Below are 26,883 nucleotides of genomic sequence, written 5' to 3'. Positions count from 1 at the left end.
TCAATTTTGTTTCCTGACTGCATGCTCCTGAGCTGTTTGAGACTATCTCTTCCTCTAAAAAGAGGGAAATATGTATGCTGGGAGAAAACTGTCTTGCCCAATGCCCTATAAATGTAAATTTATTCCTAATCTGTCAATGAAGAGGGTCAGCCCTAACTTTTAACTTCAGAAATTTCACTAGCTGCTGCCTCCTCAATAAGCCTGGGTCTTGTATTGATACAGCTGCTCCAGGCCCTCCCTCTAAGCCAGGTGGCTTTTGCATTGGCTAATTGAGTTGTATAACTTCATTTAATGCATCGGGAGAGTTTATAGTTGTTTTTGCATATTCCAAGAGGGAAGATACATATTGTGTGTCTCCCCAGTTAGTCATGTACTTAATTAAATTAATGAATTAATTTATTTGTTTATGAGGAGTGCAGTTGTATGAACAGCTTTCATTCAGCATTCTCATCCCTTCACTGAGGGAGGAAGATTTCAGATTATTTTTCAGTGTTCTTTCTTGAATAGAGTCTGGAAATGGCCTAGAGCAAAATGGCAAGCAATGGAGTTGGTCTTTGGTGACTCTGAAATCAGAAAATGTCCAAACTGGATGGAACTTTTGAGTTCCCAGCCTAATATCCTTTATCACAGCTGAGGAAATGGAAGACCATTGAGGTAAAATAACCTGCTTGTTGCATACTTAATGAGGGACAGAAGCGAGCATAGAACTTGGATCTCTTGACTCCTTATCTAGTATTCTTAGTTTAACTCTACCTAATCTTTTTTTTAAATTAAATTTATTTAATTAATTTAGAATATTTTTCCATGGTTATATGATACATGTTCTTTCCCTCCCCTCCTCAAACCCCTATCCCGTAGCCAACGAGCAATTCCACTGGGTTTTACATGTGTCATTGATCCAGAAGTATTTCCATATTATTAATATTTGCACTGCAGTGATTGTTTACAGTCTACAACCCCATTCATATCTCCATCAAACCATATGATGGAGGAAATGTCTTTCTTCTGTGTTTCTGTTCCCACAGTTCTTTGTCTGGATGTGTAATAGAGGGGTTTTATATGTGGAGAGAGAGAAGGGGATGTTGAGTTTTGAACCTGATGGAATTCTTGCATTTTCTCCAGGCTTTTCCATTTCCAAAAGTCTCTGGGTTTGTCTCTCTCACTGTGAATAACATTCTTTCTCATAAGTCCCTCAAAATTGTCCGGAATCATTGCATTGCTGCTAGTAGAGAAGTCCATTACCTTTGATTGTGCCACAGTGTGTCTATCTCTGTGTACAGTGTGCTCCTGGTTCTGCCCCTTTCACGCTGCATCAATTCCTGGAGGTCATTCCAATTCATGTGGAATTCCTCCAGTTTATTATTCCATTTAGCACAATAGTATTCTATCACCAACATATACCATAATTTGTTCAGCTATTCCCCAATTGAAGGGCATCCTCTCATTTTCCAATTTTTTTTTGCCACCACAAAAAGCAAGGCTATAAATATTTTTGTACAAGTCTTTTTTTTTCCCCTTATGATCTCTTTGGAGTATAAACCCAGCAGTGATATGGCTGGATCAAAGGACAGGCAGTTTTTTAAAACCCTTTGAGCATAGTTCCAAATTGGCTTCCAGAATGGTTTGATCAATTCATGACTCCACCAGTGATGCATTAATGTTCCAACTTAGCCACATCCCCTACTGGCATCTATTGAGATAATCATATGATTTCTGTTGGTTTGGTTGTTGATATGGTCAGTTATGTGGATGATTTTCCTAATATTAAACCATCCTTGCATTCCTGGTATAAATCCTGCCAGATTATGGTGAATAATACTTTTGATCACTTGCTGGAGTCTTTTTGCTAGTATTCTACTTAAGATTTTTGCATCTAAGTTCATTAAGGAGATTGTTCTATAGTTTTCTTTCTCAGTTTTTGGTTTTCCTGGCTTTGGAATCAGTACCATATTTGTGTCATAAAAGAAATTTGTTAGAGCTCCTTCCTTGCTTATTTTGTCAAATAGTTTATAGATTATTGGGATTACTTGTTCTTTATATGTTTGATAGAATTCACTTGTGAATCCATCTGGCCCTGAGGATTTTTTCTTAGGGAGTTCTTTGATGGCTTGTTCAATTTCTTTTTCTAATATGGGATTATTTAAATATTCTATTTCTTCTTCTGTTCATCTAGGCAATTTATATTTTTGTAAATATTTACCCATTTCACCTAGATTGCCATATTTATTGCCATAGAATTGGGCAAAATAGTTCTTAATAATTATCTCAATTTTCTTTTCATAAGAGGTAAGGTTGCCCTTTTCATCTTCAATACTGTTAATTTGGTTTTCTTTTTCATTTTTTTATTAGAATAACCATTACTTTATTTTATTTATTTCAAAATACCAGCTTATAGTCTTGTTTATTAATTCAATAGTTCTTTCCATTTCCATTTTAATTAATTTATCCTTTAATTTTTAGGATTTCTAATTTAGTTTTTATCTGGGGATTGTTAATTTGTTCTCTTTCTAGTTTTTTAAAATATGTATGCCCAATTTTGTATTGACCTCTTCCCTGTCTGATTTGTTAATATATGCACTCAGAGATAGAAATGTTCCCCTGAGTACTACTTTGGCTATATCTCATAGATTTTGATATGATGTCTCCTCAATGTAATTCTCTTCAGTGAAATTATTGTTTCTGTGATTTTTTCTTTAACCAAAAGATTTTGGAGAATAATGTTATTTAATTTCCAATTAATCTTTTATTTGCCTCTCCATATATCCTTACTAATTATTATTTTATTGCATTATGATCTGAAAAGGTTGCACTTATTATTTCTTCTTTTTCACATATGTTTGCCATGCTTTTTATACATGGTCAGTCTTTGTGAATATACCATGTTCTACTGAAAAGAAGGTGTATTCCTTTTTTGCCCTATTTATTTTTCTCCATATATCTATTAACTCTAATTTTTCTAAGATTTCATTCACATCTCTTCCTTCTTATATGCTTTTTGATTTGATTTATCTATATCTGATAGAGGAAGGTTCAGGTTTCCCACTAGTATAATTTTATTATCTATTTCCTCTACTAGTTTCTCCTTTGAAAATCTGGATGCTATACCATTTGATTCATACATGTTGAGTACTGATATTTACTCATTGTCTAAACTGCCTTTTATCAGGATGTAATTACCTTCTGTCCCTCTTTTAATCATATCTATTTTACTTTGGCTTTGTCAGATATCATGATTGCTATTCCTGCCTTCTTTTTCTCAGTTGATGCCCAATATATTTTCCTCCAACTTTTTATCTTTACCCTGTGTGTGTCTACCTGCCTCATGTGTGTTTCTTGTAGACAACATATGATAGGATTTTAGTTTATAATCCATTCTTCTTCTATTTGCTTCCATTTTAAGGGGGAGTTCATCCTATTCACATTCAGAGTTATGATTACTACCTGTGTATTTCTCATCATTTTGATTTCCTTTCCTAGTCCTGTCTTTTCTTCTTTTACTATTTCCTTCTACACCAATGTTTTGCTTTTAATCAGTCCCTCTAATCTCACTCTTATATTTTATTTCCCTTCCCATCCCCTCCTTTCTTATTCCCCTCTTATTTTTCTTTAGGGTCTATTAAATTTCCTCCCCACTCTCTTTCCTTCCCTTTTGGTATTCCCTGCCCCACATCCCCCCCCTGGGTTTTCCCTCTCAACTTACCTGTAGGATAAGATAGAATTCAATACTCCAATGGATCTAGATGCCCTTCCCTCTCAGAGTTGATTTCACTGAGAGTAAGGTTTAAGTATTACCTATTAGCACTCTCTTCCTCTCTTTCTTATAATAGTATTCATCACCTCCCCCTCCCATGTGCCTCTTTATGTGGTATAATTTATCCTATTTTTCTTATTCTTTCAAGTTTCTCTTGGTGCCATCTTCTATTCCACCCCCTCTCTTTTATTACATATCATCTTAAACCACTTAGTACCCCAACCTCTACCTATGAATAATTCTTCTAACTACTATGATAGTGAATACAGTTTTTGATATTTACAAATATCAGTTTTACATATAGGAATATAAACAATTTGACCTTATCTACCTAATCTTTTTTTGTACTTTTTCATCTACCACTTCACCAGGACTTTCATTATTGCCTGAAGTTCTTTTCATTATGGAAAAAAGTACCTTATAAATTTTGTTAGCTCTCAGATATCAGGGACTAGAGCACCAGACTTAGTTAGGAAGACTCAGCTTCCTGAGTTCAAATCTAGCCTTAGACATTTACTAGGTGTGTCATCTTGGGTAAGTCACTTTACTTTGTTGCCTCAGTTTCCTCATCTATTAAATGAGCTGGAAAAGGAAATGGCAAACCACTTTAGTATCTTTGCCAAGAAAACTCCAAATGGGCCCATAAAGAATCAGACACAATTGGAATCATTCAACAGTATGACAGAGGTTCTTCATATGTCTTTAAAGGCAAAAGAACTGGAAAGAACTTTGAATCAAATACCTTATGGGGAATGAACTTCAGGAAAATGGGTCACATAAGATTAATCACCGATCACATTAACTTCACATATAGGAAAGTACATTCACATGCACATTAGAATAAATATGCATCTACCAGAACATATCTAGAACACGAACAAATTTCACACTGACAGGGGTTGTGCCGTAAATAAGGACAACCCATAAATTGTATATCTGTAAATAAATCTCTACTATCAGAGGATGTATATATGTACATAAATAACATGTAACATATGTAAATGTGTAGAAAACCCAGACATGTACATTGATGGCATAATAATGATCTAATCCACTCATATAGATAGAAAGGAGAGAGTTAACATACCAGTCATTAACAGACAGGGACAGAGTAGTTTAGAGTGGAAAAGTGAATGTTGTAACAAGAGAGGTAACACAGGGACAGAATAAATCAGATTTCATTTAGATACAAGTTTATATATATATATATATATATATGATTGTTATGAATTGTTACATTAGAATTAGTATTACATAAGGCATAGGATAGTTCAATTTTACTTAAGAGTTAAATTTCATATTGATTTCAATAGGAATAACCTTTGTAGTAAGAAATTGTTATATTATGAAATTTTGTTGGCACATAATCCTAACCCTCTTCCCAAAACTCAGTCTTAGCATAAGATAGGAACTTAGATTAACAAATAGACAGATTAGGATAAGATTTATTATTTTGGGAGGGGGGAGGTTAGAGGGAACAATAAGTAATATAGATAGATTAGAATAGACATAGAAGGTAAGTAACTGGCGTGGGCCAGGGTGGCACCATGTGAACAACAGGAAATGGAGGATTTGTGACAGAGGCTGGCACATAATAAAAGTGCCAGTCTGAAGAGTGTATGAGACTGATCACCTCAATGGGGGAGGGGACCCCCCAGGGGATTAGAATCTTGATGAGGAAAAGATTCTGACTGGGAGAGGAGTTGGTCTCTCAGTCTTGAGAAGATGAAGACAGAAGGTGGGAAAAGACTTTCTCTTGAGGGTTACCCACCTTTCCTGCTAGTGAATGGAAATCCTTCCCTCCAACATTTCCCAATTGAAAAAACTGTTGAAGAGGAAACCTGAGAAAGACATTTTAAATCTCTGTTGGACTTTACTTCAGGTCCTGTTGCCCTGAGTCTGAACTGTGGTTAAGGGGCCAGACCCAGGGTGAGTCAACCTGACTTTCTCTCAGTGGCCTCAGGCTGCCAAGGCCTGAGTTTTCCCCAAACTCGAGGAGGGAGGGGAAAGGGTTTAGATAGAGACAGGGACCCCCTCTCCCCACTTCACTTTCCCATTCTTTCTGTGCTATTTATTCTTTGTATTGCCCCAATTGAGTTGCCATTAAAATAGTTATCTTTTCCCCAAGCTGAGTGTGAATGAACAGATCAAGGAGAGACCCTTTGGTCTCGAGTAGTGGAGGGGGGACAAGAGGGAAAAGAGGGAATCTGGAAGAGAAGCCTTAGCAAAGGAGGGAAGGCAGAAGGAGGGAAAATCTTCAAACTCCCTCTCCTCTCTCTGGGCCAACCCTAAACATCAGCTGTCTCCCCTGAACCCTGCTTTGAGAAGGGAGGTCTCTACTCTTTCCCCCTCTCAATACTGAAAGACCAAATCCCTCTGTTACAACTTAATCCCCTCATAATACAACAGCAACAAATTAGGGGTTTGATATGTGTCCCCACCCAGACAGACTGCAATATGTAACCACAATAACCAGGCTATCCAACATCTTTAGGTCTCAATTGCCTCCTTTGTACAATGAAGAGAATAATCTGTGTAGCATCTAACTCAAGGTGATATTTTGAAGATCAATAGACATAATATGTGAAGCTTTTAAAAAAGTTGAAGGTTCTATTTAAACACCAGTAATTATTATTACTATTTTAACAGTATCCAAAGTCTTAAACCAAAGGAATGAAAGATGTGCTGATGGGGACATTTCAGCAAGGAGCATATAATCAAAGGATTATTTTTTTGTGGAAGTGAAATCATAGAAATGGGAGGCTGATTAGTCAATAACCAGCAATTTTATTGCCACTTTACCACTTTACATACCCTATGTCACTGGAAACCCACAAGAAACTTATGAGGAGGGTCCTAGAAGTTTTATTATCTGCATTTCACAGATGAGAAAACCAAGGTTCAGAAAAACTTAAGTGACTTGCCATGATAACACAGCTAGAAAGTGTTACAGGCAGAATTCTAACCCAGATCTGCTTACTCAAAATCAAACTTTGAAACAGTCATCTCCAAAAAGCTTTGTAACAAATATATAATACATACTAGGCTAGTAATCTACATTATAAAACTTACAAAATAGAAATGAAAAAAGAATGAGATAAACATAAAATGATATTTTATTCTCTATTCAGCAAGGAATCACTGGAGTTTAGAGTTGAAGAGGATGACATTGTCCAACTTGTACTTTAGAAAATTACTTTGAAAGCAGTGATTAAAATAGATTGGGAGTAGGAAGAGACTTGAGACAAGTGAGTCATTCAGTGACTCAGCAAGTATTTACTAAATACTTATGATGTTCCAGGCACCATACTAAATGCTAGAGATACAAAGAAAAGCAAAAATGTGATCTCTGCCTTCTAGGAACTCCCATTCTAATGGGGGGGACAACATGTAAATAACTACACACAAGATATAAAAGAATCTCAGAAAGAATACTAATTTGGGAGACTAGGGGGCTAGGAAAGGCTTTATCTAGAAGGAAAAATATGTGCTGATTTTTCACAGAGAACAGAGAAATCAGGAGTTAGGAGCGAGGAGGGAAAGGACTCTTTTGTGTGAACAGTCAAAGGCACAAAGTTTGAAAATGGTGTGTCCACTGTAGGCAGAAGACCAATTAGGATGCTATTGAAATAAATTAAGCAAGAGGTGATGAGAACCTGAACTGTGGTGGTATGCAAAGGAGAGGGGGATAGACATGAGAAATGTGGACATAAAACAAATATAATTTAGCAACTGATTGGATATTTTGCTAGAGGGTGAAGAAAATGAATACAAGATGGCCTCTAGGTTGTATGAACATGGGTGACCAGAAGGCTGGTAGTGCCTTTGATGGTAATAGGCATGACATATGTTGGGTCCCATGAATAACATGATGGAGGACTAAATGTTTTCTCTGATCCTCCCAATCTTAAAAAAACTCCCAAAATAAATGTGAACAAGAAGTAAAGTAATTATAAATGTCTCTACAGGCTTAGACACCAAGAAGTCTAATTAAGTAACACCCTTATGAACAGACAGCAGAGAAAACTAATTTCTAATCCCTAAAATTTTCACTCCTGGTCATGCTCTGTCAGAGCAGAACAATAGAATTCATGAGCTTAGTTTGTCTCTGATCCTCTCTTTGATTTCTTTACTGCTCCCAAAGTCTCTGCCAGGACACCTAGTCCTTGACCTCACCCCATCATTCTGTGTCAAGAAGTAATAGAACTCAACTCTATCTGCCTCCACATTATTGCATGGAATAGACAGTGCTATAGTAAAGTGGATGCATGCATGCTCTGCCTAGGATGGCAAAGCAAATGCCCCTCTTCTGTGGAGTTCAGCCAGAGAACAGAAGGAAATGATGCAGGGCAGCCAATGTCTCTGTTTATATGAGTGTGTATCTGTGTACATACTCATGTTCATGTGTATATGGCTGTACCAGGTGTGAAGGAAAGGGGACTGGTATCCAGATTGGACCAGTTCAGTCCCTCCCAGAAGTCACTTGGGGTAGGAATTGAAGCTGGTGAAAAGTGACTTCTCTAGAATGGCAGTAGGCTGAGTCAGATTTCTGCTCTAGCCATCAAGGAATCTAATATCATGGTAAGGAGTCATAAAGGGAACAATAGATGAAAATTTTTTAAAAAGACTGAAAACACTAATTTACTAGAGAGAAAGAAAAAACTCATTTGTAAACCTTGAGGGCAGTTAGTTAATAGGGAAGTTCAGAAGATAGATAACTTTGGGGAGAATGATAATCTATCTTCCATTCAGATCACAATCTATATACAGTTGCTCATCCTGTGTGACTCATTTCAAAATAAATAGGGAAGAAACAAGGTGCTTACTGTGACCCCAAATATATCACCTGCCCATGAGGGGTGCCTGTTAAAGGCACAGGGTGATCTGGTAGAAAGGAGATGAAAGCAGAGGTTTCCCAATGACACCTGCATAGGTAATGTAGAGAGTAGTGTTTTTAGATGATAACTACTTTCAGGGTCCACACTCAGGTCATCAAGGGGAAGGATGGAAGCTTCTAGAACAGAAGTAGGGGAAAGCCAAGGAATATTGGCAAATAGTCATAGAGTTATGATAGAGATAAGCCTCATAATTTGCTTCCTGTTATCTGCATGATTCATTATATTCTCCTTTGAGTCAGACAGCAGCCCCACTATGGTCATACCATTGCCCTCCCAGGAATCCCCTGGTCTCACTTAGAAATGATTACTCTGTACTATGCTTCATGCCCTTCTTACATCTTAGATGAATAAGTCCTGCTTCTAATCATCTGGTGACTGCTCCCCATCAGCTTGATTGTGAGTTCATAGAGCTATTGACTGCCAGGCTGCTGAACCTGTGTGAATTTTGTTTGTTGGAGACCAGCAAAGTATATTTTCTAAAGCTTTAACTATGGCATTTGGAGTCTTGGATGAAGCAAATAAAGATGCAATCAGTGTCATTGTAACTCTCCCATATTTACATGGAGTAAGCAGAATAGGCTCTCTGCTGAGCTGCCAACTGGTTCAGTTTGGGGAGTACTCATCAGTTCTCTGTTTTCAGGGAAGTGGGGTACAAAAGAAAGAAATGGAAAAAAGGACCCTAAGCATTTTGTTCCCTGAGATTCTGAAGACACAGCATGATGAAAATACTCCAATTCCTTCTTGGTTTATTCTGCATAATATATTGGGCCAAACAAGCCTAAGACTGGACTTGCAAGCTGGGAGCAGAATACTTTCTTGGGCAGTGCTAATGGACAGCCCAATCAGCAGAAAATGCCTCATGATTGTGTGCTAGATTTCAGTCCCTGAGGTTCACAGCTTGATCAAGATAGGAAGCAGTCCAATCAGCAGTGTATAGAGCTCTACTATGACAATTGACAACTCTCCTCCTTGGAGCATTAGACAGTATCAGCAAATGCAACTATGGGTTCAAGAATGGGGCCCTCAAATAAGACATAGAGTCTCAGGGTATTCTGGCTAGAAAGTTGTAAGCCACCGAGAAACATTGGCTAGGGTCCTGTTCCCAATACCCAGTTATTAGAGAGATGATTATTGTAGAAGGGATACTTGTACTGGCAGGAGTTCAGGTTCAGGCCCTTCTAACTTGAGATTCTCTTAAGTACTCAAATGTTTAGACAGATTTGTGATGTCATGGATTTAGAAGTCTCCTCTAATGATACATATCATGACCCATTCATTCCTGTCCATGCTGTGCAATTCTTTCCATAAATTCCTATAAGTTCATCACAGTTAGTCTATCCAACTCTGGATGGAAATGTTCCTTTATTTCTCTTTACAGCTGGAGGGAACCAGTGAAGCCTCTGGCTATTTGCTTTAATCTATTGTCCTTACCAAGTAGTCAGTCTCATTTAATCTTTTTGTCATATATTTCCTTGATGACATCTTCAACTCCAATTTTTCAAAAAATTTTAATAGTTATATATCTGAGTCTTTTTTTATATTACTTATATACTTTTCCAGGTCCACTCTGTTAGAATTCACAATTTTAAAAGAAAAAGTGTTAAATGAATATCAATTCTCCTCCTTTTAATTTTTCCTTGATCAATAAAGAATTTTCCTGATTCTAGTCAGAGAACTCCCAATCCTTTGCTCTGAGTTGGGGGATAATTTCATAGATGTGTTCTCATTCTCTCTCTCTCTCTCTCTCTCTCTCTCTCTGTCTCTCTCTCTCTCTCTCTCTCTCTCTCTCTCTCTCTCTCTCTCTCTCTCTCTCTCTCTCTCTCAATTCTATTTATGTATATTTTCTATCAATGCATACTATTTCTCTATAAATACATACATGCAAACATACATACATTCTATCTATCTATCTATCTATCTATCTATCTATCTATCTATCTACCTATCTATCTATCTAACTCTGTTTCTATTCTAGCAACCTTTAAGGCAGCTAAACTACATTTAGATCCCATAGCTAGTAAGTGTCTCAGGCCAGATTTGAACTCAGGAAGACTCATCTTCCTAATTCCAGGTCTGGTATTCTATCCACTAAGCCATTTCAGTTGTCATTTAGTCATGTCCAACTCTTCCTGACCTCAATTGAGGTTTTCTTGACAAAGATGCTGGAATATATTTTTCATTTCCTTCTCCAGCTAATTTTATAGATGAGGAAACTGAGGCAAGCAGGGTTAAGTGACTTGCCAAGGTAAATGTTTTAGATCAGATTTGAACTCCTGTTTTTCTGACTCTAAGCCTGGCACTCTACCCATGTAGCTACCCCCCCCCCACAACAACAGAAGCTTCTGTTTGTCTTCTGTAGGATTAGACAATATAATAAAAACCCAGATTCATGAAATTATTGGATTTTAAATTTTTTGAGGGAAGGAACTATGCCTTATTTTATCCCTAGTATGGTGCCTAGCAAAAAGCAGATCTTTAATAAACATTTGTCAAATTTAATTGGATGGGAAAAAAACAACTTTTAAAAAATAGAGAAATATATCAGTAATTGCACAACATTATAGAAAAAAACTACTATGTTTACAGAATGGGTCAGGACTCTAGTCATTCCACAAAATTCATAAAAATGGATTTTCCAGAAAAGGTAAAAATTGACAATTTAACCTGAAATTTAAATTGGGAACTAGAGTAGAATTCTGTTCTACTTGAATCTTGGTAGGAGATACCACTTCTTTTCTTTACTAATGCATTAGGTTATAGTAAAACCATTAAAATATCCTAATTATCACTCACCTGTTATTACCCAGTTGTTTTTATTTCTTAAGAGAGACAGAGTAGCTTAGTGGAAAGAACAGGGGACTGAGATTCAAAAGATATGGATTAAGGAGCTAATTCTACCAATTACCATTGGTATAAACTTGAGTAAATCTCTTGTTTTCTTGGAGCCTCTGTTTATTCATCCAGTTAGTGGGAATGATAATAATACCATCCTTGCCTATAAATGAAACATGTAGTTAGGTGAATCGAGTTCTAGAGCTTCAGTTCAAAGAGATTTTGGCTCAAATTCCAAAACTAATAATTACTCTTTACTTAACCAAGGCCAAAGCACTCATCTTATCTAAACCTCAGCCTATTTATCTGTAAAATGGGAATGAGAGTATCTATATAGTCCCTGCTTTATAGAGTTACTCTGAGTCAGCTAGTGTGAAGATGGGATTAACTCTCCCTTCACCTACTTTTAGATTTAATCACCAGAAGTGTATACACTCCCACATTTCCTTAAGTGAGGGGAGGTCTACAACCCCCATGCTAGAGTGGGTGACAACTCAGAAATGACTGACTGCTGTAAGGATAATTTTAGTGTTTTGATTTAAAATCTAAATAAGTGATCGCCAAATTCCCAAATATAAAAATACCCAAGTCAGATGGGGGTTTATGGAGATTTTAATTAATATAAATGAAGGCATTAAGGGAAGGAGAGAGAGAGAGAGAGAGAGAGAGAGAGAGAGAGAGAGAGAGAGAGAGAGAGAGAGAGAGAGAGAGAGAGAGAGAACAGAAAGAGCATATAGACAGAAGATAGATGGGGGGAAAAAAGACTGAAAGAGAGAAAGATACACAGAGTGATACAGAGAGAGACAGAGACAAAGAAACAGTCAAACCAAAAAGAGAAATGGAAAAGAGAGAGAGGGAGAGAGAGAGAGAGAGAGAGAGAGAGAGAGAGAGAGAGAGAGAGAGAGAGAGAGAGAGAATTAATCTAAATTGCTCTGGCTCAGGCTGAGCCAGGCAGTAGTTAAAGGCCTTGGCCAAAGTGGCCTCCCTGAGCCTAAGGGAAAGAGGAGACAGTCTTATTCCTCACCACAAGACCATCTCCAAACAAGCCCCAGCCCTCCACTGAATCTCCTGAACTGAGTTCAGAATCCCACTCAATTCAACTCCAAACTCTCCTTTGAACTGTCCTTTAGCCTCCTTTTAAAGAGAATTTTCTCTTATGTTACCTCCCCTAAATTTTCAAGTCTACCAATCACAGTAGATGCTTTTTTCCATGACTGCCCATTCTTAGTTCTCATCTTCTTTGGTTCTCACCTTCTCTGGTTAGATTATATCTTCTGAGTACTTCACACCTCTTTATTAACCTACCTTGCCTTTTATAAGTTACTTGACCTTTTTGTGATTAATTTAACCTTTACATGTACTTAACACCTTTTTGTATTAGATCTAAAAATAGACCTAGCTTAAGGTTCTAGCTTCACTATAAGGTATGAGTTAAGTACCTTCATTGTTCAGTCAGGAGTTTAAAACTTTTATCTTCCCCATAAGTATGTCTAATTAGGGTGGAATCATTTTAAAAGTTCCCAATACATTCCTGATTCTTGTTAGACTAAGTATCTCCATTGTTACAATAAGAGAATAGCTAAATCAAATCTTCTTCTTTTTTTTTAACCCTTATCTTCTGTCTTTGAGTCAATACTGTGTATTGGCTCCAAGGCAGAAAAGTGGTAAGGGCTAGGCAATGGGGGTCAAGTAAATCAAATCTTCTAAAGTAGAGTCTGAGTAGTTTTTAAGATTCACACTGCCCCCTGGGCAGTTTGAGAAAATTATAAAATTGTGATTGGTCCATATAAAGTGGAAGGAAGGCACAGGAAGTGACACAAAGAAGGGTATTTAAAAGTAGTTGCAACTTCCTGTGAACAGCTCTTTCACCTTCAAAATTAGCCTTGGAGAAGCTCCAGCTTGGGACCTCAGATTGCTCTTAAATCTTCCTTTAGGACTACCATGTGGGTGAGTGAAAAGGCTGACTCCTATCCTGGCTCCTGGATGGACTAACATCCAGGAGGGGTCCCCTCCCCCCATCTTGGAGGAAGAGATCTCATGGGTGGAGCCCTTTTGCTTCAATTACTCCTAGGCCCTCTGGCTGGGGCTTCTGGAGCCCTGCTGAAAAGTCAGGGCCTGAGCAAATAGCCTAGCTCCTTAAACTAGATTTCTTACTCTGCCCTCTTTTTCATTTCTCTTCTTTCCCTCTATTTCAAAAATAAACTTCTATAAAAGTCATTTTGACTTGAGATATATTAATATCGGTGACAACACTCATAAATTTAGTCTAACCTTAATTTTTAACCCTTACACTAGGGATCTGGGGTGGGGGGTCAAAGTACTGTTCAAAATATCTGAATTGCAATCTGGCCTCAGATACTTACAAGCTATGACATCCTGAGCAAGTCATTTAACCTTTATGTGCCTCAGTTTCCTCAACTATAACATGGAGAGAATAATACCACCTATATCTCAGGATTATTATGAGATTTAAAATGATAATATTTATTTAAAACTTCAATCTTAAAATACTATATAAAAACTATATATGTATATAAATACTATATAAACTAAATAAAAATACTATATATGCTATATAAAAATATTATATAAATACTCTATATAAAATACTATATAAAATATATAAATTATTTTATTGCTATGAGGCTCACATTTATTTGTAGGCACTGTACAAATTTTACTATATTGTATAACTGTGAGTTGTTAACATTGCTTACTTCACAAGGTGGTTGGTCTGAGGACTAAATAAAATTCTATTTTTAAGTTATAAAATGTAATGCAAACATGAAATAACACCTGGCATTTACATAGCATTTATATTATAGAAGGAAGTGTGGTATAGTGGAAAGAGCTAGACTTGGAATTAAAAGAAATGGGTGTGAAACCTGCCTTTTTCATTTACTGCTCATATGTAAAGGTTAAAATTATGGTTGAGACTGAATGTAATAATTATATTTGATCACCAAGGATTTTATTTATAAAATTCTAATGAAACACCCAAACTCAGCTGGAAATTTTATGGTGATTTAACTGAAATAGTGGAGGAGGTGAAGAAGAAGGAAGAAGGAAGGGGCTAGCACTGGGCGGGAAGATTAAGGGATCTAGAAAGTAAGGTTTTGAGTGTGAAGGAGGAAAGAATCAGCCTGAACTCCAAAGGGGCTCAGCTAAAATGCCTGAACCTGAATCAGTTCAAGGGCAAAACTCACCACCAACACTCCAAGATGTCTAAACGCCTAGCACACTCTCAATCAGAGTTGCCTCTCCTGGGAAAAATAGAGAGAGAAGGGGGGGGGGGGGGGAAGTGATGTGCCTTATATGGACGGTTGGTTTTACGTCACTTTCCTGCGTCTCATCTGTACCAATGATTGCTTAGCTTGACTTAGGACAGCCCAAGGGTCTGTCAGCTGTTTTCTGCACATGTCTGCTGCCTTTTTCTCAGATACTTAATCTTTGAGTTTGGTGCAGACCTTCATAATCTTGTTAAACTAAGAAGGGTGTAGAAAATGTGGACTTCCCAAGACCTGATTCTGTTATTCCAAGTATCTCTATTGTTATTGATCAGGAAATAGCTAAATCAAATCTTCTAAAATACAGTCTGATTAGGGTGGAGTAATTTTAAAATTCACACATATGACCATGGAAAAGTCAATTAACTACTCTGGGTCTTTATTTCCTAATCTGTAAGATGGGAATAATACCTGAAGTATCACTTCATAGAGTTGTTGAATAGGTGAAATGAGATGATGTACTGCAACTTAAAAAAATTATATGAATATCAACCAACCTTGTGAGGTAGGCTCCAAAGATATCAATATGCCCATTCTACAGATATGAAAAAGTAAGGCCTGGAAAGGAAAATCAATTTGCCTATAATTATTCAACTGGTAAGTGCTATAATCTGGGTCTGAATATTGGATTTTTCTCTTGGTGTATGTCTGTTTTAATAAGCTACATTTAATTAGTTTAATTACATTTAATAAGCTACCAAAACAAAATGGCAAATTTCAAACATGGGAGATCAAACTAATGACATCACAAAAATGCTTTTCAACTTCAAAATGGGATTTGGTTATAATGCAGTAATAATATTATTGTTAAACTGAAAGGAAATGTTTCCAAGTGTTGGAGCCAAAAAGCCCTGGGTTCAAGATTTATTTTGAAGGTAGCACAGTGGATCTAGCACCAGGTCTGGAATTGTGAGGACCCGGGTTCAAATACTTCCCAGCTGTGTGACTAGGGGCATGTCACTTAACCCCCTTGCTCTTCTGTCTTAGAATTGAAAAGTAGTATTGATTCTAAGACAGAAAGTAATAGTTTAAAAAAAAACAAGAACAAAAAAAGATTTGTCTTTTGTGACCAAGGGCAAATCATTCTATATCAAAGGGACTCAGACAAAACTCTGAGATAGGGAAGAGTTGCTGATTTGCAACAGTAAAGGAACACCACACACCAAGAATTCCAAATAATGAAATCATGGGTCCAAAACAGTAGCAATAACAACAAAGAAAAATTACATTGTCAGGCCAACAATATTGTGAAAGGTACACCAATAGTTAAAACAGGCACCACTCATAGGTTTTTATATCCAATTGTGACTCATATTTTCTCATTAGATGAAGATAATTACATTTCTTCATTAAGTATAACATGTGGTCCAAAAAGAAGTTCCAGTTTCTGATCTTAGTAAAATGGGGAAGAGATGATATCCTGCCCATTTTGTTGATGAGTAAATGGAGATGGTGAGACTATACTCCTAGAAATCCCCCTATCAGAACTCACTTCAGAGCCCATTTAACAGAATCCATCCTCATGACAGGCAGGCAGAAATCACTCCTATAGCTTCCCTGACACATGCCCATCCAGCTTCAACTCTAAGGAATCCAAAGATTTGAGGACTCACTGCATTCCACAGCATATTATTCTATTTGTAGCTAGGGCCAGTTGTTAGGACATTTACTAATTTAAAGCCTGAAATTTCCTCTCTGCAAGTGCTCTTTCATAATCCTAGTCCTACTCCAGAAGGGATCTAATATCTCTTCCATATGATAACCCTGGAAATACTTGAAGACATCTATCATGTCTCTCAAAGCTTTCTCTTCGCCTGGGTCCTCATATATCACAGCCTCTGGATCCCTTGACATCCAGCTTGACCCCCTCACTAACCCAGAGTAGCTTTTGAAAATGATTCCTAATGGGTGTTGTTTTGAGGGTCAGCAACATGCCCAAGATCACATAGCGAGCAAAGGACACAGCCCGTTTCTGTAGATCTTAATGAGAACTCATCCCTCTAGACTCAGGTCTAGTAAAATCAGTTTCAGTGACTTTGGTTATTCACAGATCATCAGAGTAGGGACTTGGGATTTTCTTAATGCCTTCAGAATTTCACTGCTCTGATTTTTTTCTTAGTGTGGATGTTTATTTTCACACAAAGCTAACATGTAATTGTGGAGCAGTGGTGTCCAGTATATCATCTCCAGCTGAAAAGAAATCACACCATTTGTGGTCTGCTGCAGCACAATCAGATATGTAACATAATGATTAGGGGGTTCATCATCTTTAACAATATTGCCACATAAACATTTTGCTCATAATAAAATCAGATATTACTGGATCCCACAGGCTCACGAGTGAAGAATAAGAATTGCTGGGTGTGGAACTCAAACAAAGTGAGGGACTATTGATTCAAATAGTGGTGAAAAGGATAGAGCCATTTCTGAGGCAAATGGGGTTAAGTGATGTGCTCAGGGTCAAAAAGTTAAAGCCAGATTTGAATTCAGGAAGAGTGGACTTCCTGACCAGGCCCAGCATTCTATTTAACCACCCACTATGTGCCACCCACATGTCCACTGTATATATTTAGTGGACAATATATATACATATATATTCACACACAATATACTCTCTCTCCCTCCTTCCTTCCTTCTCTCTCCCTCCTTCATCTCTCTCTTTCCCTCCTTCCCTCCCTTTCTCTCTCTCTCTCTCTCTCTCTCTCTCTCTCTCTCTCTCTCTCTCTCTCTCTCTCTCTCTCTCTCTCTCTCTCCCTCCTTCCCTCCCTTTCTCCTTTCCTTCCTCCCTCCCCCCTCCCCCCACCTCTCTCCCTCCCTCATCCTTCATCCCTCACCCCTTTCTCTCTCCATGAGGTCCCAAGAACTGAAGAGATGAGCAAAGGTCTCATGCAGGAATTTGAGCTGAACCTTGAAGGAAGCTAGGTGTTGCAAGAGAAAGATTTTAATAACCTTCACTCCCATTGCCAAGATCACTTCAAGGCTCAGATATATCATTAGAACACCATGTGCTTTCTTCCTGCCCCCTTTCCCCAATCCCTATCTATATCTTTCCAGCCCCACTTTCTACTCCACAAAATTGTCCCCACTTGCTTCACCTTTGTTAACAGCACTCACCAAATGAACCCCTCAATTATTATCAAGCCTGTGACCATGTCATTTCTCTTGGCTTCTCCTTTGTTGCAAGAGTAGTTTTGTCTCATCAACTGGATAATGGTCTCATCCAGGGGAAGCTTTTGGCAGTTACAGGAACTCATGCCCTTCTTTCTCCCATATTACCACAAAGAAGATCCTGAAAAGCATCCAGGACACATCCTGAAAGAAAATTAGAAAGGTGTTAACTGGTTCCTACCTTAAAGTCGTGAGCTGATTTAGTCATTAAAAAAGACAGTATGTGGTCAGCATATCTTAATCTCTTTATCCTGCAGAAATTTCATTCATCCTGGCAAACCTCCACTAAATGCCTAGGGTCAAGGCTCTATGCTCAAAATTGAATATACAAGATGAAAAAAGGTATAGTCCCTGCCCTCAAGAAGCTTACCATTTCATGTTAATGATCAGGCAGAGGAAACAAGATAGAACATTCCAAAGTGCTATGAGCAATTTCAGCAAAAAGTTCTATTTCATTTGTGGAGTCGTAGTGATGTTCTAAGCAACTGGTATTGACTCCTCAGCCTCACTCACCTCAGATATCCTCTCTGTTTCCAAATTGTATTGTTTTTGCTTCCACTGTTTTTTTTTTACTCTATCTCCTTTCTGTTGACACAGCCACCACCTTATTTAGCCCTTCATCCTCTCTGACTAATTATTACAGTAAACCCCCTACTGGTCTCCCTACCTCGTGTCTCTCCATTCCAATCCATCCACCACGCATCTCAAAAAGTAATTTTTATTAATATACACACCGGATCACATCATTTCCTTACTCAAAACTCTAGTGATTCCTAAGTACCTTTAGAATCAAATATAAACTCTTCCAACTATTCCATAGATTCAAAAATCTAAAGCTTGTCCCCCACATGCCTTTCCAGCTTTATTATACTTTATTCCCCTCTATATACACTAAGCTTCAACCAAACTGAACTTTTTTTCATTCTTCTCACATGACGCTCTACCTCCTGACTTAGTACCTTTGCATACAGGGCCTTCTTCCATGCCTGAAAAGCATTTTCTCCTTATCTCTGACTCTTAGAATCCCTAGTTTCCTTCAAGGAATTTGAAATGGACCCATTTAGCTCAGATGTTTGACATCTTCCAGCTATAAAAAAGAAAGAAAAAAGCCAATACGGAAATCCAACTCTCATGACATTCCACTTGGGCTTTTGATCCCACCCCATCAGATCACATCCCCTTCTTAAAGCTTGTTGCCTTGATACAGCTTTTTTTCTCTTTAATTTTTAATCTTTCTTCATCTTTACTTGAAGCCCTATAAACATGATCAGGCCTACTCCTCCTTAAAAAATAAAATAAAGCTTCACTTGACTTTCAAGTTATGAACCTATATCTCTCTTCTCTTTTACAGTAAAATTCCTAGAAAACAAAGCTGTCTCCACTTCTGCCTCTCCCATTCATTTCTCAAGCCTTTCCAGTATCTTCTGACCTCAGTACTCGGGTGAAATTGCTTTCTCTAAAATTATAAACAATCTCCTAATTGTTTTTAGATAATATATTTTTTTATGTTTTAATCCTTCTTGACTGTTCTGCAGCATTTGGCTTTGTTGAACACACCTTACTCTTGGATAAACTCTCCAACTTTGAAATATGGCACTGACCTATCTAATTCCTTTTGGGATTATTTTTTCTAAATCATGTCCCACCCTCTAATTATAGCCATAGGTGAGGGATGGAAGGCAAAGTAAGCAAGGCTATGTTTTGGACTTTCTTTTCTATTCTCATTCTCTCAGTGAATTCATCAGATCTCATGTTTATCCATTTTGCTGTTGTTTTTAAGTTGTTTTCATTCATGTTTGACTCTTGATGACCCCATTTGGGATTTTCTTGACAAAAAACTGGAGTAGTTTGATTTTCTTCCCTCCATCTCATTTTACAGGATGAGGAAAGTGAGACAAATGGGATGACTTTCCCAGGGTCATACAGCTACTAAGTGTCTGAGAACAGATTTGAACTCAGAAAGACACATCTTCTGATTTCCAGGCCCAGTACTCTATCTACTGCACCACCTAGCTGCTCCTTCCAATTCATATATACATCTCTAATCTCTCTCCTGAACTCTCATCTTCCATCATCATTTGAATGCTGGAAATCTCCAATTCAATATGTCTTTTAAAAAAAGTTCATCCCTAAAAGCATCCAAACTTCTTTATTTCTGTTTGAGGACATCATCATTCTTCCAATTCCTCACCTTAACTTCACCATCAACACTTACATTTCCTCCAGTTATCTCCCTTGCTCTCATTTTCTAAACATTTGGTGAATCTTACTCATTCAGACTCCATATTATCTCTTGCACCCATCACTTTTTCTCTACTGACTTGACATCCATATTAGTTCAGGCCCTCCTCCTTGTATCCCTGGCTTCCAAGCTCTTCCTTGTCTTATCTGTCCTGATTCAGCTGCCAAAATAATCTTCCTAAAGCACAAGTCTGACCAAGTCACTCTACTGTTCAGGAATTTTCTGTAGCACCATCTAGCATAAAATATAAACCTCTCTGCTTGGCATTTAAAATCCATAATAGTCTGGCACAGGGCTACCTTTCCAGACTTATTTCACATCAGTACTCCTCATGAATTTTATGTTCCAGCCAAACTAGTCTATTTGCTGTTCCCTAAAGTTGGCAATCCACTTCCTGTCCTAGAAGTTTTGTACAGTCTATTCTCCATGCCTGGAGTTCAGGCACTCCCTCTTTTTCTTTCCTCCTCAAAATTCATTTCCTTCAAGGTTCATTTCAGGTGGCCCTTCCAATGGAAATCTTTTCCTGAGCCTTTTACTTTTTTTTTCTTCCTGAAATAACCATATGTCCATTGCTTTTCCTGTTATATCCCCCAAGCAGAATGCCAGCTTCTTGAAATCAAGAACTATTTTTCATTTTATCTCTGTATCCCTAGACAGCGTTGGTGAAGGTTTTCCAGTTTGAGTGCCCAGAGGGCAAATTCAAGCTGTCTGTGAGCCTCCACATTACCTGAGAGAGCAGAGGGAGGAAGTGCTTGCTTTGGGCAGCTGGACAGAGGGATGGGGCATGCAAAAATGCCCTCAGGCACTGAGAAGAGGGGGAATGGAGCAGCTACCCACGTGCCAGCTGGGCACATGTGCCAATATTTCACCAACACTGCCCTAGGATCTAGTACTATACCTCACACATAGTAAAGGATTGGTGGATTGACTAACTCAGGTAACGGATCTAGTTAAATGGCATTCATCTGCCCAGGTTGGAGGTGGTGTTCTTTATCCCTTCCAGAGCTAATATTCTATTATTCCTGCCTTGAAAGCAGACTGACTTCTGAGACCAAAGCAGGGTACCCTGTCTACATATTCCCCCGGCTATTTTGATCTGGCCTGTTCTCCATTTTCCCCCTTTTCTGCTTGCCCATTGAACCCTGCCTATAGCACTACGGCATTCTGGCCTCTTCCATGATTCGCTTATCTGGGCAATCTCTTTTCTCCAAATTTTAACCACTATCAACTCCTTTCTGGTCCTCAGTCAGATAAAAAGCATTTTTAAAGTCTTTGTATCTCTACTTCCCTAGCTGTCCATCTCTAATCACTGATAAACTCTTCCTGAGGCTAGAAACTAACTTTATATGGCCTTTGAACTTCCAGATGCCTAATAGAAAAAAGATTACAGAAATTACCTTAGAATGAAACTGGATGAAAAATGTGCTGACCTTTTAAAGATTCCAGATTCATGACTATTCACACACAAAGTTTCTATATGTGTATAAACAATAAACATATGTATATTTCTATATACATAGACATATTATATATGTATGTATGACTAGAAAAGACACAACATACAACATATTTCACATGATTTATATATACAAATAATATATAAAGGAAGGAAATATATTATATATATGCATACATGTATACATATTTAACATATGCATACATGGTGTGAATATTATATGTGTACATAAGATATAAACAGTAAATGCACATGCATATACACATAGCTGTATTAAATGTATATTTAACATGAAATTATATCACCTGTATAGATGTATTGAACAACATGTTAAAAGTATACAAGTAAACTGTAAACATACATGTGCATCCAGACATTGATATACATGTATGCATACATGACAGGAAGATATATTGATATACTATATGTATGCACACATGCATATACACATATGAGGGACAAAAATATAATATATGTCTCCATATAAATACATACACACAGATGTGTGTGTGTGTGTGTGCGTGTGTGTGTGTGTAAACAAACAGGAAAAAGCTTTTGAGGGGTAGAAGAAAGCCTTACATTTAGGTGTGGGGAAGGTGAACCCCTCTTCTCTGCCTCCCATGGCTTCAAGCCCAGAAGCCCTGAGATAGAACCTTTGGTAAAAAGAGCTAAGGACTAATTTAGATTAAACTACTGAAGTACATGTTTTTTGATTAATTAGTATCTTGAATTTCAAAAGGCTGTAGGGAGGGACCCAGTGGAAAGGAGAAGAGGAGAGGATTCCTTCTGTCAGACCTAGGCTTGGGGAAAACAGGTAAAGTAGAACCCTGGGTTTTCTATAGATTGCCCACGGTGGGAAGAGAATACACACTTTCTTCAACATAGGTTAAGATCTGAAAGTCATCTGATCCATGCCCCTCATCTTATAAGTGGTGGAATTAAAACAGAGAAGAGAAAGGGAATGCCCCAGCTCCCAATGTAAGCCACAGAGCTAGAATTTGAGCCCAGAACCTCTGATACTAGATCCACTGCTCTTTTCATTTCACCATACTCCCTCTTTTAAAAGTGAAAACTTTTGAGATACATCTCTCAGAAAACTGAAGTACAACCAACAGAGAACAGAAGGATGTGGGATCACGACAGCAAGGGCTCAGAGACATATACTTGATGAGTAGAATAGAAGGAAAGGAAACAGTGGATAAATTTGGAACCAGAGGATCTAAGATCAAATCCTCTTTCTGTCACACCATCTGTGGGTCCTTGGCCAAGTCATTTAACTTGATACTCTGTTTCTTCACTTGTAAAATGATTGGTTTGTACTAGATGACCAATTATGATCCCATTTAACACTGTCTATGATGAGCAATGAATTGAACAAAAAAAAAGGCAAAAGAGTAAATGAACTCTATTCAGAAATCAAGAGAACCAAACTAAATTGAACCAATGGGAAATGGACAAAAATGGAATGACTTGAACTGAATTGAATTGAATGACTTCCCCCTCCCCATCCTGGTTCTGAATCAATTCCCTTCTTCCCTACCTCCATTTTCCAAGAAGACATGCCATATGCTAGTACAGAAACTCCCTTGTTATCAAAGTTTGAGGCGATTTCTGCAATCATAAGAAGACACATCGAGGTGTGTGTTACCACTAGATAACTTCCATCTCAGGTCATGGAAGTCTCCCCTCCTTGCCTCCTCCTTTGCTACTCCCTCTAGGCATATGTTATCTCCCAGTACCACATGCTGTCTGGGGTTTTATTTCTGAACTCAGGGATAGGGATGGGGGCTGGGGAAATCCAACCATGTGGGAGAAATGAAAGATATTTTTCCCAAGCTTCTTCTTCATTTTTTTTTTGCCTTTTGGGCTCCTTGAGGGGTAAAGCATTTGAGAGCTATCAAGAAAAATGAAAGGACAGAGTGATAAAGCCTTCAGAACTGCCTCATAGTTTCGCACCCTAGCAACAGGATGTGTGTTGTTGGGTGCTAGGGGCTTGGGGCATGGTGACAGGGTCCTAGGAAAATTGGGAAGGAAACTGAGCTTTGAGAGGTGGGAGACTTGGGGGGAGCAGTAGGGGGGGAAGAGGGTGCTGCAAAGAAGGTGGCCAGGGAGACAAGGGGACTGCAGAGCAGCAGGTGATGAATGAAAGAAGAGTGCTGAGAAATCTCATTCCTGGAGCACATTTGTCCTTCCAAACTGATGTGGCTATAATTGTGGGGGGGATGGAGCTGATGAAGCGCTGAGGACCTTTCTGCTGACGTCCACATCTTTCCTTCATAATCATCCCCAAGAAAAATGTTAACTGTGGGATGGATAAATGGCTCAGAAACTTAGATCATCAGTTCAGTGGGATGGAGAGGGAGAAGAGAGGGAGAGGGAGAGAGAGAGGGAGAGAGAGAGAGAGAGAGAGAGAGAGACAGAGAGAGACAGAGAGAGAGAGAGAGAATGAGAGAGAGAGACAGAGAGAGAGAGAGAGAATGAGAGAGAGAGAGACAGAGAGACAGAGACAGAGAGAGAGACAGAGAGAGACAGAGAGACAGAGAGAGAGGCGGGGGAAGGGAGAGGGAGTGGGAGAGGGAAAGGGGAGAGAAATAGTGACAATAGGGACACAATGGTTTGGCAGTATTTTATTTTTATGAGGCCAGAATGCCCCATATATGAACACTTTCCAGATTCAAAGTGAAACCTAGAAAAGGAATCAGTGGCCAAAGTTTCTAATACTTAATGTCTGAGCTAAAATTTAGAATCTTACATTCAGTCACTTGGCAAGCCTAACACTTAGTAGTCACTTCATCAATGCCCATTTATTCATTCAAGTGTCTGCCTGCATGTTCAGGATTGTAGTAGACTTTTGTAAAGGATGGGGGGGGGGGGCGAGGTTTTAGCTCAGTTGGGTAAAGTAAAACTTAGATCAGTGAAACCATTAGAGACTAATATAATGTGAAGGTTGTAAGTCCTGGAGGAGTCAAGAAGAGATTAGTGTGGCCTAAAGTGTGAAAGGACTGCTTTTGTAAGTTAGAGTTTGAGATGGATTTTGAAGAATGGTCATTCCAGGTGGGAAGCATCATGAAAAACACACAGGCATGGTCAGAGAGTGAGACAATGCCACGAATGACTTAGCCTGTTATTCAATGCCTTCCATATTCTGCCCCCACACTCCCTTCAACCCTATCTCCCATTCTGCTCTATGTGTCCACTTCATACCAGTTCAACCAGACTTCTTGGTGGTCCCTGAAACTGGAATTAGTTTTTCTGTCTCCTCATTTTTCCTCATTCTTCCTCATTCTTCCTTCTTGAAACTTCTTGAAACTACTATGATTTCAGTCACCAGTTAAATGAAGTACTTTAAGGCTTAGGAAACATGCTATTTCTTCTGTCAACTACCAAACAATTTTAGGGCAGTGAATGGAGTGCTGGATCCGGACCAAGGAAAGTTTCAGTTCAAATTCAGCTTCAAACTCTTACAAGCCATATGATCCTGGGGAAATCACTTAATCTGTCTGCCTGAGTTTCCTTCTGCCTCAGTTTCCTAATTAAAAAAAAATTAGAATGATATCACCTTTTCCACCAGGTTGTAATGAGGATAAAATGAAATAACATTGATAAAATGCTTTGCAAACCTTTAACGCTATTGTGGTTGTTGTTTTGTCATTACTATTAGGAAGCCGTTTTTCATCAATAGAGTCTGAAGTAAAAAGGCAATCAGTCCTTTCCCTCTTCTCTACTCCTGTTATCATATGAATGAACATTTATTGGTCACCTATTATGGACTAGGCTCTGTGGTCCACCTTTCCAAGTTTAAGCTTTGCAGTTGTGGGCAGCTTAGTCATGGGACTTTGCCAAGAATGAGGGTCCCCAGACTCTGCGTGCTGCCACAGCTGGAGATCCAGATGGTTCACAGTCTCAAGTAAGTAGTCCATAGCACTAGAAAAATGGAACTTCTCCTGTATGACAAGTCCTGTTCTAGGATTGTTTGTTTGACTCAGGAAAAAAAAATACTTCCTGCCTTTAGGGAACAGGCTTTATAAGTGGGTAAATGGGACAAAAGTATAGGCTTAAACAACACACACACACACACACACACACACACACACACACACACAAACAGAAACATATATACAATACAGAAATGTATCTGAAACCAAACTAATGTGTCATGGGGAGGGAAAGCTGAAGCAACTGGTTGGGGAACAGTAAAGTTCTCATGAAAAAAATAAAAAGAGATATGATACTTAACCTGAGTCTTAGAGGAAACCAAAAATTCCTAAAAAGAAGTCAGCAAAGAGTACATTTCACACTTGGGGAACACTTGGTAGAAATTGCATACTGTGTCTGAGGAATTACAAGAATGTGTTTAAAAAAATATGTTTGGCTGGACTATGGAATGCATGGAAGCATATAGACCCTGATTTACTCCATTCATGTGGTCCTTAACACACACAGTCTTGCATTATAGATATTTATGTGTCTGTCCTGTCTCTCTTGCCAGATTAAAAATTAATGGAAGGCAGTGACTATGCCTTATATATCTTGGTATCCCCCATCGTGCCTAGCTCAGAGCCTTGAACATAATAGATTCATAAAATTTCAGAGCCAGAGGAGACCTTAAATGTCTAATCTAACTTCATTTAATAGCTAAGTTAACTCAAGACTAAAGTTCATAAGTCTATGGTTCGGAGGTTTTGTCTCATATTGAAAGTAGAGGAGAAATCAATCATGTTATTTTACACTTCCCCCGCCAACTGCATAGATAATATAACAGAGATCTCGGAAGTGACATGCCTAAGGTCACACAGTTAACTAGATATTAGAGCCAGATCTAGAATCCATATATGTTGACTCTCAGTCTAATACTTTTCCCACAATATCATATGGTATATAATTAATAGTTCAATAAATATTCAAGAGGGGAAGGAAGGGAGGAAGGAAGGAAGGAAGGAAGGAAGGAAGGAAGGAAGGAAGGAAGGAAGGAAGGAAGGAAGCAAGGAAGCAAGGAAGCAAGGAAGGAAGCAAGGAAGGAAGCAAGGAAGGAAGCAAGGAAGGAAGCAAGGAAGGAAGCAAGGAAGGAAGCAAGGAAGCAAGGAAGGAAGCAAGGAAGGAAGGGAAAGAAGTATGAATTTTGTTTTGTTTTCCTGTCTTAGATGGAGGGTTTATTCTGCAAAAGATTGGGGGTGGGGGGTAGTGAAAGGGGAAATAACAGATTTTAGAAGGTTTTGATCTGTTTAAGAGCCCTGGGTATGAAGCTAGAT

The sequence above is a fragment of the Monodelphis domestica genome, chromosome 3 (assembly GCF_027887165.1).
Source record: "Monodelphis domestica isolate mMonDom1 chromosome 3, mMonDom1.pri, whole genome shotgun sequence".
Lineage (NCBI taxonomy): Eukaryota > Metazoa > Chordata > Mammalia > Didelphimorphia > Didelphidae > Monodelphis > Monodelphis domestica.
The sequence above is the reverse complement of the archived record's forward strand: the minus strand, read 5'-3'. Positions refer to the sequence as shown.